Here is a 14,219-nt window from a genome sequence, read left to right as displayed (position 1 = left end):
AATGAGCAAGGCTGCCTCTCTACAACAAGCTTGGTTACTAGATGTTCCTTTATTATGTGAAATAGGGTCACTTCATTTACCTCACCAGCACCTGAACCTCCTGTCCACACCCATCTTCAAATTGTGACTGCTTGGATTTTCTTAAATAAGCAGCTGGTCATACTCAGCTATATCCCGTAATTGCTCTTCCAGCGACACAAAGACGAGGCAGAAATCTGACAGAACAGCTTGTTAGGATTTGATTAAATGCTTAGCAGGGGCCATTTTACCCCTTGATCCCTGGAGAAAGGGATTTCATCCTTCATGATATTTTATTATTTGTTGTTCTAATGTCCTTCCTTGGCAAATTTATAATCTGGCAACCCTGGATTTTATTTCATTTTGAAATTGTAACTTGTCTATGAATTCCCAATGTATGGGAACCATTGACCCAAGTGACATTATAGCATTATAAGAAGGCTTTGCTTACTTCCATTCTCATCCATCATTAGTAGATTTATATAGTGTAGACTCTCAATGGCAAGCTTTTCCTCTTATGTCCAAGTTTTTAGGGAACTCCTCGCTGAAATCAGAACTCATTACTAAGAGCAATACCAAGAATATAGTGCTTGTTTCTGGCTTAAGCTTAAGCAGAGGAAACCTGAATCCTAGAATGTCTTAGGTCTTGAAGGAAATGTCAAACACAGAGAAAGGCCTTCAGAACTATATATTCAGCAAGGACAAGAAAGCAGAAATTACAAGTGTCCTGCTTTCAGGACAGGAGGATAGAAAATCACCTTTAGTCAATTTCTACCATGTGTAGTTCCTTTAATAAAATGTAAAAAATAGAGTTTGCTATCTCTAATTCATGGATTAATAATTTGAACCCTCCCATGATTAAACCAACATATTCAAGATTAAGCAAGTAACAAGTAAGTGATAAATTTGGTGCGACTGAAGCAAAAATTTTTATTTCAGATTAGAGAAACAGCTAACATTTTTTTCTTTTCTTTCTCTTTTTTCTTGACACAAGTAATAACCTCTAAAGTGTAAAGGGCTTAGAAAACTGTCCTGTCAGTTGAAGCTAAATTTGAGACGAATTTAGGGAAAAAATATAGAATCTCTCTTTTTTAAAATATTTTATCTATTCATGAGAGATACATTGAGAGAGAGAGAGAGAGAGAGAGAGAGAGAGGCAAAGACACAGGCAGAGGGAGAAGCAGGCTCCATGCAGGGAGCCTGAAGCGGGACTCGATCCTGGGACTCCAGGATCACGCCCTGGGCTGAAGGCAGCGCTAAACTATTGAGCTACCCAGGCTGCTCTAGAATTTCTTTACAACACACTCAAATCTTGAAGTGAAGTCCATCCAGGATATTGAGAAGCATGTGATGTACAGAATTTTCTCACCTGCTTTAAGGAAATCATGGATAGAAAAAGAGATTCCTACATGAGAGAGATTCCCTATAGGAAAGATAAAATGTCTATACATTTTCAAGGAGAGAAAAAGATGAATTAGAGCCACCAGTGAATTAAATAAATTCCTGGAAAAAAATTATAGGTTTTATCATTGAACAAAATGATCATTTGATCATTGGCAAGCTCTTAGAAAACCAGTAATCTTTCATGAATCAATTAGTTTATAGGCAACAGAAAGTTGGAGGCCTGTCTTATAGAAGGGAAAGCCTAGTCTGTGTTGTATAACTGAAAAGGGCAAACAACCATACCTTCATCTGAGTATAAACTGCTCAAAATTCAAAGTCTTAGGAGAGAAGCTATGATCAGCCAAGCTTAGTCATATCTCAGCCTCCTTGCCCTATAAAGGAGATAAAGGGAAGCTCTGGACCATTGAGTTATTAGGGGTAGGAAGCTAGGTTTGCCTGTTTGCCAAAGCTACGGACACAAGAGGGTGATAGTTCATTTTTTAAAAGAAAATCAGTATATTTTTTTGGAAAGAAAACAGGATTGTAAGTTACAAAAAAAAAATCAAAAAATAGATTGGATTCATGACATGCTTGCCTCTTTCATTTTTCAAAAGTGCTTTTGAACAAGTAGATATCATGTAGGTGATTCATTATCAAAGTCCTTGTGAGAGTCTTATGATATTCTTGGAACAAGTTAGAAAAATGCAAAGTGGCAGATGATATGTTCATAGCTAGCAGAATAATATGAAAAACAACATTGAATTGAATCTCAACAAAGACCAAACTCTTGAGAGAGAATGCTATAATCTTTTTTAGTTCAACATGATAAAGAAGCATTTGAGTAGGAAAAATAAAGAGGTAAAGTTATTTTAATTGCAAATGGCAGAAATCAACCAGAAAATTTCAGGAGTGAGGCTTCAAGCATATCTTGGATTATAAAAATTTAACTAACATGATAAAAATATTGTCTTTCTCACCATCTCTTGGCTCTGCTTCCTCTCTGCTGGTTTTGTTATATAAGCTCCTCCATTTGATGTTTTAAGATGACCCACATGATTCCATTCTTATATTCTAACAGGTTAGTAACATCAGAAGAGAATGAATCCCAGCAGAAGCGCAGAGATGAGTCCCATAGCCTGACTTAGTTATGTATTAATACTGAATCAATAATGATTGGCCAGGGTGATAGAGTATTCTGATTAGCCAGGCCAAAATCACATTTCCCTCCATGGAGTCAGGGCATTAGATTTGTAAAACAAAAAGCTCCATCAAAACTACTTGGATAGAGAATAAAGAAGAATCGTTCTCAAAAAAAATAATTGAGATTTTTTTTACAAAAGGGGGATTCTGAGCAGGCAAAAATAATGAACATCTTTTAAAACATAAATGTCTTTGAAAGCATAAAATTGAGAGAAATAATTAATATTGATAAGCTAGAGGTTCAAAAGATTTCAATAGGCTAGTGGAAAAGGCTTAAACTAACAAAATTAAATTTAATTAGGACAGATGGAAAATCCAACGTTGGCACCAAAATCTCAGTTACATAAGTAATTATGCAGTAATTTGCTTCAGTGGTAAATCATGAAAGTTTTAGTTGTCTACACATTCAAGTATTTCTTAATTCAATTATCTAAAAAGCTAATGCAATTCTAGGCTGCTTTATGAAAACTAAACTGCCCCAGCAAAGTTGTCTCATTGTATCATGCCCTGGTTGGATCATTTCTGGGTATCTCTCTAGTTTGGGGCATTGACATTGACAAACTACTTAACTAGAGGAAGAGACCCATAAGAAGAACAAACAATTTCTTGCCAAGGAAATTACTCAGGGAATATATTTGAAAGTCAAATACAAACATTTTCTCCATAATTCATATCCTGTTTATTACATATACTAGTAAACTGGCTGTATCACATCTAGAGAGTTACATACATTATCCAGTGATTTATCTAGTTTACTCTCAGACATCTGGTATAAGAGAAGTAATGTATACTTTAGCTAAATCTTTATTGTCTGGGGCAAAGCAATTTTTTATATACTCTACGAAGCACACACATCGAATTGCGTATTCTTTTGCATCAACGCCAAACGAATTTAGTCATTAAATGTCTTTTTTAACACAAACTCACATATTATATGTATGTGGATGAGTGTGGCTGTGAGTACATATACAGATATAAACTAATGCATGTACTGTACATTTGTTTGGCAAAACTATTAGGAAAGTATTTCTGCATAAAAATAACTAGTACAAAAGCACTGGGACTCTTCACCATGGGAAGGATGTCTTATCTTAGATATTCTCTTTCTGAACCTTCCTTTAGCGACACATTAACCTCTGTACTGTTGACTACAGCACAAACCAGTTTCCCTCACTTCCTGTTATCCTGTTCCTATTTCAGAGTAAGGCTCAGAGGGTGTCTGAGGGGAGGGAACATTTTGGTACAAAGGCAATTGGCAAACAGGAAAGGCAACCAGCTTGCTGGTTACAGGTTAATAAGGACAACAGAGAAGTTCCTTAGACTGTACTTGGCCTGGTCAGCTTCCCTTGAGGCCAAAATGTCTTAGGGAAGCTTTAATTGATTTTTAAAGACAAGGAAAAGTGTTTTTGGCTGGCTGTAAAACAAAAAGAACTTATGGGTGAATCAGGCAACAGTTTCAGAAATGTTCATGGTTTATCAAGATATGGTTGTGAGGCCTCCCTACACTTTGGGAGCCGTAAAGCTCTATAGAAATAATTTGTGATTGTTAGCCAAGGGAATTTCTAGGCAACTTCCATATACTGTATCCTTTTAAATATGGCTAAGCAGTTAAATTTTCAAGCATGGATGAAAATCAATCTAAAACATATTGCTTATTTTCTTGCCTTTGAAAATAAAATATGTTGAGTAAAATAGAAAATTTCTTAAATAATACAGTGTGATCATTATGAACATTATGTTTTGAAATAACAGGCCAATATACAGTAATTACCATTTGTTGAAAGCTTATTGTGTGCCAGCCACAGTGTTAAGCACTATGAAGAACTTAGATGATTTGGTATGTGAAACAACCTTGCAAAGTCAGTGTTATGCCCATTTACCCATTTTACATATATATAAACTAAGGTTGACAAAGTTTAAGTAACTCACATGAAGTTAACTACTAAATGGTACCCATAGAACTAGAATCCAGGTGAACCAAAATGCAAAATTCATGACTAAAATTTCCAGGGTTTACTTTACAGCAGTGTTCTCAGAGCAGTGCTCTGCTGGTAACCAGCTTTTACAAAAAAGTATACATACATCTGTTTATTATAGTTTTATTGACATAAATACTGATATCTTTTCTATAAGTTGGATGTAGCCACTTGACTATCATAGAATGCTTTTGATAATGTTTTTTTTTTTACCAAACTCATATAAACTTTCAGAAGAAAATATGGAAGAAAATCTTTGTGACATGGAGCAGAGTGGGCAACTGGGCAAAGAAGTTTTACAAAAGTACAATTCACAAATGAAAAAAAAAAAAAAAGAGAGATGCTCGGGTGGCTCAGCGGTTGAGCATCTGCCTTCGGCTCAGGGCATGATCCTGGGATCCACGATGGAGTCCCGCATCAGGCTTCTTGCAAGAAGCCTGCTTCTCCCTCTGCCTGTGTCTCTGCCTCTCTCTCTCTCTCTCTGTCTCTCATGAATAAATAAAATCTTTAAAAAAGGAAAAAAGAGGAAAACAGGACTTTAACAACGTCAAAAACATGTTTATTTCAAGAGATACCATTACAAAATGAGAAGGTAAGCCATGGATTGGGAAAATGGGTGCAGATCACATATTGGCAAAGAACTTATATCCAGAACATAGAAAGAATTCTCAAAACTCAACAGTAATAAAACAAGTACTGCATTAAAAAAAAAAGTAGACAAAAAACTTGACACTCTACCAGAGGATATAGGGATGACAATTAAGCACATGAAGACGTGTTCAACACTATTAGTCATTAGGGAAATGAAAATTAAAGCTATGATGAGATGAGATACTACTACACAGCTATGAGGCCAAAAATTTAAAAATACAGAAAATACAAGGTACTGACAAAGATCCAGAGCAACTGAAACTGTCATGGCTGGTGGGAATATAGCAGTTCTAGAAAATGGTTTGGCATTTCTTACATAATTAAACATACCTTTCTTACAAGAATAGCCATCTTACTCTTTGATGCTTATCCTAGAGAAGTGAAAACTTATGTTCACACAAAAATCTGTATATGAATATTTATAGTGGCTTTATTCATGATTGCCTGAAACTGTAAGAAACTCTAATATCCTTCAGCAAATGAATGGATAAACTGTAGTATATCTTTACAATGGACTACTACTCAGTAATAAAAACAAACAAACTAGCATATGTACAACAACATGGATGTATCTCAGAAGCACTTTGCTGAGGGAAAGAAACCAATCTAAAGAGATCACATATATGATTCTACTTATATGAAATTATCAAAAAGAATTGGAAGAACAGATCAGTGGCTGCTGGAAATTAGGGGTGAGTGGAGAAAGTATGACCACAAAGGGGTAGCATGACACTTTTTATGGACAATAGGATTTTTCTCAGTCCTGGTTGTGGTGGTAGTTCCAATAATCTACATGTGTTACAATTCTCTTAACTGTATACTAAAAGGGAAAAAAAGTCAATTTTATTGCATGTTGATTTTTAAAATTTAATTAAATTTTAAGTTTAAAGTAATTAAAATTAAATTAAAAGTCAATGCTTAATAATATTAAAATCTGACCTATTGAGCCATTGAGACCTATAGCTGCCTGAGTGTTCTGAGCCTTTAAATTCCACCATGCTCTTATAAAACAGAGTAGGAGACATAGTGAAATATTTGTTTTAAGGCAACTATTTGGAGTTCTCGGATATAGGAAGAAAAAGCACTAAAAGGTGAAATTTTTACTTGTTCTAAGGTTTTCAATTTTGAAGGACTGAAGGAAGAGCCATGCATTTGGTCTCAGGAAAGATGTATGAACCTTGCTTTTTGGATCTGGGATCAAGAGCTGTACTTGCCTGATACCCTTTAACTTATTGCAGTATTCTTTAGCCTGTGTGGCACCTGTATTGGGTTAGTGTATTAGAGTCGAACTAGGGGTGAGAAACCACTTGATTGTTTAAAACAGAAGGAATACAATGCAATAAATCAGTAACACAAGTGACAGAAGCTCAAAAACCCAAACAAGGAACAATGAGGCAACCCAAAAATGAGTACGGTTGGAATCCTCTACCATCCCTATGCTAGAAGGATAGAGAAAAGAGGTGGTTTTACTGGCAGCCAAAGACTAGGATCACGTGACAAAAGATGGAACTACAGCAGACCACATAGAAAGTGTGATCCCACCAGGAAGATAAAAGCCCTGGGAGGGATGCTGCCCCAGACAGAGAAGGAAAGGGAGAAATACCCTGGTTTTTCTCTTCCTGTTTTCCTCTAATCTTCCAGTAATGCCTCTCATTGGCCAAACCCATCCAAAAGCCAGCTGATGTAAGATACTAGGAAATTCAGCATGACGGAATCAGCCCCCTCCTTCCAAGATAAAGAGTAGATCAGAGGGGGGGATCCTAAGTGGCTCAGTCGATTAAGTGTCTACCATCTGCTCAGGGTCCTGGAATGGAGCCGCTTTGGGCTCCCTGCTCAACAGGGAGTCTGCTTCTTCCTCTCCCTCTGCCCTGCAACCCCAGCTTGTGCTCTCTCTCTCTTGCTCTTTCTGTTTCAAATAAATAAATGAAATCTAAATTAAAAAAAAAAAAAGCAAATCAGAGAGAGTATAAAGAATGGATCTGTGGTAAAGAACAGAACCGGCCCAGTTAGTCTAAGACTGACTACAAAACAAAGGGGTTACTGGTCCTGATTTTTGGACTCTCCCTCCTGATAATGGAAGATTTGTAATCAAGTTAGGAAGTCCTTTGTCATCTGCAACAGCTATGATGGCAACCATGAGGGGGACCTACATAGTTTAGGGGAGCTTTGTAACAGTACCTTCAGATTCTCCACTTTTCCCTATGGGCCACTTCAAGGAAAAGGCCCTCTGTGCTGTCTGTAATCTTCTTACTCCCCCCCATCCCCCCAGGTGAGACATTCTACTCTTACAACATTTGCCTAGTATGCTTCAGGTCACAGATCATTTTATTCCTTCCCTGCTCCCCTGATACACGCCATACAACACCATATGCTTTTGGTACCTAATAGTGTCCCCCACAGGTTGCTTGTTTTAGGATGTCTGGCCCTCTTCTTAATGTGGACAGCAGAATGCAAACTTCCTTGGACCTCTCATCAGCTTTTCTGTCATTTTTCCCAGTGCTCTCTGATGCCTCTCCCAGTACTCTCTAACTTCCTTTAAAAATATGAAAACAATGACAATGGAATTCTAAACCACCCTCCATGTCCCTCCTCCTCCAATAACTCTGGAGGGAAATTTTTGTGGGGGAATAGCCTGATAATGACATATGCTATAGCAGAAGAAGGGCTTTCTGGTTTTATCAGTCATGGTTCAGTCATGGGCACAGAGGCCATGCAAGGAACTCTAGTAGAAGGAATTCAATATGGGGAACTAGTTACAATTGTATTTTAAGAACTGAAAAAAACAAACTAAGGCCATTGAAACCATGACATGAAGCTGCCCCTAGTCCTAGTAGGGCCAGAAAAATAAAGTGAAGAATTGGGAGATATTTGACCCTCCCACTGGAGGTAAGTGATAGCAGAGGCTTCAGGATAGGAACAGGAATCAAGGAGGATATACAGCCCTTGCCAGAGACCCTGGCTGAAGCTCAGAGAAAAGAGAAGAAATACTCTGATTCCTCTGCCCCCTGTTTTCCAACCTCTCCAGTGCCTTTTATTGATTAAACCAAGACAGAAGCCAGTTGGCAGGAGAGTCTAGTAACTGAAATTTGCAGAGGAAGGACTGGGAAAAGATTTAAGAGCAAACAAATCACCAAGCATACTAGTTGTAATATTTATTCTTAACCTTTATACTTTCTGATAGCTCTGAGATTTCTGCTGTTACTCAAAACCTTTATTGTTCCTGAAGAGTCCACTTTTAATACCCCAGCCTCTTTCTGCTAGTGGTTTAATTAAAAGGCATGCAGATATAGAATGTCATAGGACTGGGTCTAGAGCATCGATTCAGTGCTTCATCTAATGTTAAGTCACAATTTAGCAATCTGTTGTGAACTCTATCCTCCAACCCTCACCCCTGGCCTGCTACTCCCTACCCATATATTGCTATGTATTTATGGCCATAATATGTGGGAGGGCATATTGGTACAAATGTTGCCAGTTAATAGAGGAGGCATGCAATTCTTAGCAAAGGTTGTGTAAGTTATTGATATACCTTTCACTTTCAGTTGCTGGTTGGTCCATTGAAGTACTTCTGTAGCTGGTAGAACCCCTCTTGTCTCCTTCCTTCCTCCTCCATGATCTCTTTATCTTTTCTATTGTTGACCTTCATGGAGTCTTTTATGCTTCCTTGCTGATTCTAACCATGTGAGAAGAGCAGGTATGATTATCGAAGTGATTTCTATTTTGTTTGTTTAAGTAGTCGCCACACCCAGCATGGAGCCCAGTGTGAGGCTTGAACTCACAACTCTGAGTTCAAGACCTGAGCTAAAATCAAGAGTCAGATGCTTGACTGAGCCACCAGGTGCCCTGGAAGTGATTCATGTTTATTGTGAAAGCTTATTAAATGTTTATGAATTAACATTCTTGCTAGAATCTTGAGCTATACTAATAAGTATCTCTCTCTCATTGAGCGTGTATCTTTAGCTTCCTTCAAATGGTATAACTCTCCTAAATTGAGTCTGTCTTACTTTAGAGGGCTTATTAAATTATGCTTGTTTTGCCTTTATTTGTGGTCCTTTTAGTGTTTGGTTTCCTCTAACTGAATTGTGAGTTTCTCTGAAGGCCCCCCCTGCCCCAGTACAGAGCACTGCATTTGGTGGACTGTAAGATGAAAGAGTTCTCAGATCTCCTGACTTGATTGATAAATGAGAGGAGGTGGACAGGAGGAGCAGGAGTTAGTGCTGACCCAAGGCTCTTTAGCCTAGGCTAGCAGGTCCTACCTGGCGCCACCCCCGCTTTCTACTTTTGCTCAGAAAGGAAACCTGAAGGTGCAACTCTTGCATTGCCTTCCAGGCCCATGACTTATTTTTCTGAGAACTGTCAGAACCATCAACTTGCTTCCATTTCTGTTGCTCCCACTCTGTCCAAGCCACTTGGACAACTGTAATGGTTTCCTCTTGGTGATAAAATCATTCGGTTATCACACTGTAGATTAGCTTTGCATTGTTATGTAAGTGGAATCACAAAGCATGAAAAATTCAATCTCTGGAATCTTTTGCTTAACATTATGCTTCTGGAATTTCCCATGTAGTTGTATATGATAATAGTTTATTCATTCTCTTTGCTGAATATTATTCCATTGCTTTGGCTTGTTTGAATGGATTTCTATTTCTTGCAGTCAAGCAAGCCATGACTAAGGAAGACAATGAAGCATGAAACTGACCTTTCCAGAGAAATCATAGGCACGGAATAAGAAGTCCCTGAGGAGGTCTTTCCCTCATCAAGCCGGGATATTCCTTTCATATCCAGTGAACTTCAGAGCAACACTGAGTTTTGCTGAGTAGGTAGAGTTCCATATGGCAGCTGTCTCAGGTTCTGGCACCAAGCCAAAAGATGACATTTTTCTCCTTCCATATTTCTTTACCATATGGTTGCTCATATCTGAAAATCTTACACTTTGCAATCTTCCCTCAGCTGAATGCTATGTAGTATTAATGCTTTGCATGCTGCAGTGTTGAACTTCAAAACTGCCATTTTCTTGCTGTACTCCCAAGTACTAGATCCATAAAGTTCGGAGAAAGGTAATATGTATTTTCATGTAATACAACAGATCATTCACTGGGTCTTTGCCAATATTTTCAGGATTGTGACTGCTTTGTAGAAGCAAAATGTCTTTTCTCTTTTTTTCATAATTAGCTGAGATAAAGGACCAGGTGAAGCCACTATGGTTTAGGCAAAGATTCTTCATGCATGTTTTTGTCAGATACACAATTCTGTTTGGTAAGAGTAGCCTAGTGTGTGTGATACATGCCTCTATTATGTAATTGCATTCTGTTTTCCCCAAGTGGAATAACATCTTAAAGAGTACAAGAAAGTAGGAAGAAACATTGCATAATTTTTTTAAATGACAGTAAATAAATTATTCTTAAGAAAATATCTGAGAGATGGTTGGCATTTCCAAAACCAGTAGAAACCAGGATAATGGCCCTGTTTTTCTTAATATTCTATAGAATCTTAGTTTTGAAGGCCTACTTGTTAGCCATCTTAATCTCCTTGATCCTCCTGCAGCTCTCCTCATAGGATGCCTTGTAATCCTACTGACTCTTGTCCAATAATGGGGACATTTTCTAACTCCCTTAATGTAGCAGTTGAAGGTACTCATCCTGAGAAAGTAAAAAAAAAAAAAAAAAAAAAAAAAAGGCTGCAGTAGTAGAGTAACTATTGGATTCTCCAGCCCATGGGCCAAACAAAATGGAAAATGAATTCACTGTCAGAATCCTTTTTTTTTTTGGTAGAGAAAATCAAAGGAAAAGAAGAAATGGGCATTTGTCTGCTGGGAGACAAGAGACCTACTCAAAGGTGAAGACATTTAAATTGGTTGATCCCATCAAGACTGACTCTTGTCCTTGTAGGATCTTTCTTCTTTCTTCCTTTTTTTTTTTTTAAGATTTTATTTATTTATCATGAAAGACACACAGAGAGAAGCAGAGACATAGGCAGAGGGAGGAGAAGCAGGCTCCACACAGGGAGCCCAATATGAGACTCCATCCTAGAACTCCAGGATCCCGCTCTGGGCTGAAGGCAGGTGCTTAACCGTGGAGCCACCCAGGCGTCCCTCTTTCTTCTTTCTATTTCTGTCTTTGTCCCTCCACCATTTCCCTCCTACCTTCTCTCTTTGCCTCTACCCAGGATATACGTACAGGTTTTATGGGGATGAAGTTTATATAATATTTTCTAGAGTAGAAAAAAAATGACAGAAATAACTATGAAGTAAACATTTATTTAGAATTGAAAACTAAATTATCAGAAATTACAAATTCAAAAAAACTGAAAATGTCTCAAATATCATACAATTACAAAAAAGTAACACAATGTTTTAAAAATTAACTGCTTTATATATTTTCCTATACTTTTCTACTTATTGTCTCTGTGTGTAGCAATGGATTTGGAATGTTTTTCTTGTAAAAAAAAAATAAAACCCAGAAAGATAATCTAGTCCTTAGCCTAGCATGCTTGATCAAAATTTATTTTTTATTATTGCTGAAATGTATAGAACATGCCACCTCATGCGTAAGTATACCCATTCCTTTCAGTATTGTGAAAAGTTTGCGTCATTCACACATTGGAATTCTGATAAATTTTTATTTCATTTGAAATAGAAGTGAAAAAGAAGAAAAGATTATATAGGTACATTTATCATTGTATATGTTGAGAAGCAGAGTATATATTCTGATAAAACTTGCATCTTGCATTTTTGACAGGTTCTCAATGAGAATGGAATCCTCCACTTACAACTTCACTAATCCACAGTATGTCTTCTGGCTGCCTACATTCAAGCCCTGTTATCCTCCAGTGTCAGGTGCCATACACCATAGGACCATAGGATTCTGTGACATGACCTAGATCTTGTACCTTATTATCATGGTACTAGACAAGATTACATAGTGGGCAGTGGGAATATTTCAAGGGCCCATTCCTATGCTGAGGAAAGAAATAATTTTACACTATTTAAGTGACTATGAACTGCTTAACTATTTCCCACTAAATGAGAATGGAATATATCCCTACTCACCTTTTCCATATGTAGACCCTCAGAACCTTCACTCGGTGTCACCTAACACAAAGGGAAGCATAAAACAGCAGAAGTTAGAGTAGGAAACAGGTATTAGTCTTTATTAAGATTACTATCTGTTTCTTTTAAAAATTTTGCAAAAATCAAAAGACAATGCAAATCACTTTTGAGGTCTGTTCCAGGGCTTGGAGGGGCCTATGGGAGTGAGGGCCCTAATACTTAAACTTACTGGAAAATCTTCCTCTAATCTCACTGTCAGCTCTAAGCTTTGTGCCTTGTTGACTGTTCTTCCATTTGCAGCAGTGTCAAGCTTTCAGTCACTGAGGAGGGAGGTCCAGGCGTTCTGTGGGATGATACCATGTGTCCTGGAGGCCAGATGCCCCAGGGCAGATAGGTCTGACCACACATGGAGATGGGCATTGCTCCTGGGCTTTCTAGGTAGGGGAGTTGTCACTGATGGCCAGTGAGGTTGGGCTTTGGACATTTGGTTCTTTCAGTGTTTGCAGCTGAGAGACCCTTGTCAATGAACTGATAAGAAGAATTGTACAATGCATTTAACTCCTCAAAGTGTTTTTCTTTTTTCTCATTTGATTGTCCTGGGAAACAGAACTAAAAATTTGGATCCTCGATTTTTGTTCTGAACTACCTATCATCACCCATGTGTCCTTAATACTTCTGAGCCTCTGTTTCATCATCTATAAAGAAAGTGAGTGAACTTGGTTCCCCTCCCTCGCTCACATTGGATTTTTCTAAGCCTTAATATTATGCCAGATTCATCTGTAATATTGTAATCTGTGAGGTTATGTTCTAACCACTAGATTATGTCCACTGAATATTAATAAATCAAAGCTATTAAGTATGTACTATGGGGGATCCCTGGGTGGCTCAGCAGTTTAGTGCCTGCCTTTGGCCCAGGGCGTCATCCCGGAATCCCGGGATCGAGTCCCACATCGGGCTCCCTGCATGGAGCCTGATTCTCCTTCTGCGTGTGTCTCTGCCTCTCTCTGTGTCTCTCATGAGTAAATAAATAAATACATTTTAAAAAGTATGTACTATGAACCTGGAACCACACCAAATGCTTGACATGTATAATTCCTGAATGGTTAATGTCTTAGGGGAAAATGTATTGATCACTTCAGATATCTCAGTTACTGCGATAAGTTCCTTTTACAAAGCCCATATCATGCCATTGGACATAAAATGTCATAAAACTGAACAAAGTGTATAATTAAGTCCTCTTAAGAGAGATGAGTGATATTATAGTCTTTCTTATTTTGGAGAAGAGGAAACTGAGGCACAGGAAGTTTGCTGATGTGTCAAAGTCATACAGCTAGTGCATGCCATGGTCATTGCCTCAGCTGACCCCTGTGTCACAGATGAGAGCAATTTAATGATTCCCCAAGATTACACCTCCTCTAGATGTCAGAGAGATCTCACTGCCTCTAGATACTGGGACAACTAAGAAAAACCAACTAATTTGAGATAATTTCTATTTACCACATAATTTTTCCAATTATTACCCAACAAAGCAAATTTTACCCTTGCTTTTGGATTTATCTGTTGTTAAAAGGGAAGATAAGAAGACCTACTCTATATAAAAAGCTAAGAAGTGAAAACAACCTTAAGTGGCAATCACTTAATCTTTGAATCTGGTTTTAATTAGTGATTTATTCAAAAATCAAGAACACTTATACAAAAAAATTGGATAAAACTGCTCTCCTGGCATCAGATATGAAAGAAATGGTCACTGCTACTTTCTACATCCTAGGTATCTTCCCTTTATTTAGGTAGGATTTATTGCAGCGCTCCACCAGGTGGTGCTCTAGTGAAGACATGGCTCTGAAGCTCTCCAACCCCAATGCTTACACTTGGAAGAATTTTGAGTAGGTTAAGTGGTTGCTCCTAAAAAGAGGCTGCTCAGTCCAAGGGATATAGTTGCCCAT

At 37.9% G+C, this 14,219-nt stretch overlaps 1 long non-coding RNA gene across 47 annotated transcripts in view; it reads left to right on the top strand.

Annotated features, from left to right (window-relative positions):
* Positions 1-14,219, top strand: part of LOC144297977 (uncharacterized) — a 252,549-nt gene that overhangs the window by 120,962 nt on the left and 117,368 nt on the right. For 14 of the 47 annotated variants that reach the window (XR_013364953.1, XR_013364951.1, XR_013364955.1 and 11 more), the window contains 2 exons: positions 11,966-12,063; positions 12,884-12,982. The exons of 10 other annotated variants lie outside the window; for them this stretch is intronic. This is a non-coding gene — a long non-coding RNA (uncharacterized LOC144297977). Of the gene's footprint in view, positions 1-9,882; positions 10,045-10,999; positions 11,064-11,965; positions 12,064-12,883; positions 12,983-14,219 lie in introns of all 47 variants that reach the window. 23 more of the 47 variants (XR_013364965.1, XR_013364967.1, XR_013364968.1 and 20 more) reach the window with 8 other exon arrangements.

The sequence above is a fragment of the Canis aureus genome, chromosome 26 (genome assembly GCF_053574225.1).
Source record: "Canis aureus isolate CA01 chromosome 26, VMU_Caureus_v.1.0, whole genome shotgun sequence".
Classification (NCBI taxonomy): Eukaryota; Metazoa; Chordata; class Mammalia; order Carnivora; family Canidae; genus Canis; species Canis aureus.
Note: the sequence above shows the minus strand (reverse complement) of the source record. Positions and strands in the feature narration are given on the sequence as shown.